Source organism: Argopecten irradians, chromosome 4 (assembly GCF_041381155.1).
Source record: "Argopecten irradians isolate NY chromosome 4, Ai_NY, whole genome shotgun sequence".
Lineage (NCBI taxonomy): Eukaryota > Metazoa > Mollusca > Bivalvia > Pectinida > Pectinidae > Argopecten > Argopecten irradians.
In genome coordinates, this window is record NC_091137.1 from 47,075,690 (window position 1) to 47,079,399 (window position 3,710).

Here is a 3,710-nt window from a genome sequence, read left to right on the forward strand (position 1 = left end):
GAGCACAAAACACACTTTAGAGATACAAAAAAGCTAAGATAATTTGCACAAAGGAATTAAAATATCAAAATATTTTTTTTTCACATAGAAAATACATTGTTTCTGAACATGTAACTACCGTCTAATACTTAACATTTGCTAAAGGTCGGTAAATAAGTGTTTAAGTAATTTTGATAATAACCCGTGAGAAATTTTAATTGCTTCCCATTATTATAAATAATATATGATTTCATAAATCAATATGCTTTGTATTATCAAAAATTCAAACAATCCATATAAAATAGAGAGTTAAATTTATCAATTCGCTGCAAAAGTTACGTAAATTGTTTTGTTTTTATAGCGTTTTCAATATAACATTAAAATAGAAATGAAAAACTAAATTGAAATCCAAACGTTAAAAAACAATGTTTTGATTAATTTCAATTTATCGGATTCGTATTTCTTTTTATTTGTGTTCGATAAACCAGCTATTGCATAAACAATATATTTTTATATCATTTTTAGTTGTAAATCATGTTTTTTTTTATTCAGAAAAATAAACTGCTGCAATCATATGAAACATGTCATAAAATGTTAAAAAAATATATTTTTAGTATCGCGATCATAGAATCCACTTGGTTTTCTTTGATTTGAATAATGGTTTTATTCACCAATGATTGTAAAACAGTAAAAACGCAATTTTACAAATATCAAAATCTGACAAAAATAAAATTATAACGCTACATAATTTTATTATGTACACAGTTTTGTTATTTCCCAGCACATTAATTTAAAACCTAAAATCGAAATGAGAGACATATGAGAGCAATTGAAATGATGAATTAAACATTGATATAAATTTTATGTTTCCATAAAAGTGTCCATCACAACATACATATATATATAAATATATTTATCGGCCTATTTGGTTTGTCAAGGCCTAAACCGTAGCTTTAAGCACAAGCTTGCTATAAAAGCTGAGTCACACAGCCAGCTGTGTAGCGTTACACTCCAATAAACACAGTACTAAGAGGTAGTTACTTGGTCGACGTGTATCCAATAGAAAAATTCGATATATCTCCAACACATTAGCCCCGCCCACTAATGCGTATGAATATCGCGGAGTAAAGTAGTACCGTATTGAATCCAGTTATTCATAACTGTTTTGAAATAATTATTATTTACCGATTCTCCCAAGCAGCGAAATAAATGAGAACACATGTTCTTAATGAAATGAAAGTGAACAAAATGAAAGTAAAAAATAAATGTTTCTTTTGAAATATAATTTCATCAAAGGTCTCTCTCTCTATATATAACACTGTGTATGTATAGGTCTCTCCTGCTATATTGATCATTTTGTAATCCTCAGTCCAAACTCACGTTAAAGTTATTGTTTATTTGTTATCATTTATATATAAATATAGTATATATAGATGATGTTGAAATTAAATACAGACTTATTTTCGGTATTCTTTGAAATAGCGGAAGAATGGTGTGATGAAATGTTGATAGTGCAAATAATGGGAGAAACTGATGTATGTGTGTGTACGTGTTCGGTTGAAAGCGAGTGTGTTGAATGAATATAATCTATGGATTGATGTTTTTCTCAAGATTTTCATACACATATTTGGTAAATTATGTTATACTGTTTACATTCGATCAGCTTCACAACTGATGTAGCAAACTTTATTATGAAATGTACATAATTAAATCGTGCGCTTTGAGCCTAAACTATTCTCTAGATATAAAACAAACGCACGATCTGGATTTATGATGATTTATTTGTGTTTCTGATCGCATGTAAACAGTAAATTAGCTTGTCAAGGCATACACCTACATGTTTTGTATTTATACATAAACCCGTCGATTGAAACCAGATTCAATAGTGAATGAAACATTAAGAAGTTGTGAGAATGAAAACCTATTCTGCTGTATTCGAGTATTCTAATAGAATCATCTTGTCCCTGTTTAGCGAGAATATTGAAGTTGTATGATAACATGAAGAGAGAAATCGTTATAATTAATAAAATTGTGACTTTCTAAAACACATATGTTTTATTCATTTTTTCTATTTTCATTTTTAATTCCATTGTGCTTTTTTTTCTAAATATATTTTAAACTTTTAATTGCGTGTTTAGATAGACTTCCAATTTACCGAAAAATGGCAAAAAAATGTTTTAGATATATTTTTATCTAATTTATAACGAATATAAAAAAAAAACTTATGTCATGTTAAGATAACCTTACAATTTAACCAAAATGTAAGAACGTGTTTGAATATTTTTCTAGATGACAACAATGGGGAAAAAGGCAACTGCTCCATGTGGTATATACAATACTAATCGTTGATAATTATTTTCCTTGGTTATCATAGTTTACTCGCATGGTGATAGAAACCTATTTGTTGGAATAAAATATCGATTCTGTCCTAAAACACGAGAATTGTTCAAAACATGAAGTCTGTTTTCTACATAGATTGTTGCTATAACTAGGTCAGATACTGTAAAGATATCGGATAATTTAAAATCATTAAAACGCAATCACAGATAACATCTTGAAACTAAGTTATTTTGACAATAAATTTATAAATTGATGAGTTAAAATCACGCTTAAATGCTTGGATATGCAAACTTATTATTTACTAAATAATGACTGCAATTTGTATTAATACGAGAACTAGTAAATGGATTGTGATAACTACAGCAACTATGTCTGTTAACGTGTGTATATATAACGACTTATCTTAATTTACATCTAAACATGAAAATAATTCGGAGACCCCCGTGGTGGAATTCCTGAGAAAAATCAATATTTTTAACCAGAATAACAAGTTTAGCGCCCTCTTTTTTTTTTTTTTTTTTTTACTTTTGAGATGAGATCGCACGAGATATCGATGCACACTCTTTTTTAAATATAGGCAGAGACAAATGATACTATATTATAAAATTCATTACAGTACGACGAACCATGTTAAAACTGAGATTTTGAAGATAAAACCCGAAGCTGCTCAATTGTATGTATATTTTGTCATTTTTATCGCGTTGTGTTTCTTTGACCCAAATACGTTGTCTATACAGAAATGTATATGGATTCTAGCGAAAAACTAGACAGGGATACTGATACTGCATTTGGAGGAAATTATTATGGATATCAAATAAGTTTTGAGTATAGACTAACACGGAGAAATCAGAACGACGAATCATTACCCAAAGTGTTAAAGTATTGACTGATATGAAATTATTTTCTATGTAATTATATGAAAGAAATGGGTACCACTATATTAATGAATATTTCATGTATTTACGTTTTGCTTCCATGAAAATCAACACAACTATAGACTTGCAGGAACATTAAAACAAAAACAACAAATTCAGAAGAAAGTCAATTTTAATTTAATGTAAAATATAAGTACAACTAGCTCCTCAAATCGTTTATCTTGTTTTAAGATAAACGAAATTCCTTGGTCCGTACAGAATAATAACATTCCTCTAAGAAATCATTCATGTTTTTGTAGTAAAGTAACAACAGTTAGTGATAAATGTTATCTTATACAAGCCATTGTATACTTCATTGGAAAATAACTAACCATGAGTCCATTTTCATCAACATTCCTCGACAGTAAAGAGAATTCCATAACTTCTCAATAGGAAACATCACAGACGTTCAGGGGAAATTTTAAGTTAAGAAATGTTCACCTATTTTTGTAATGCGATGGAGAATATGCAATTGAG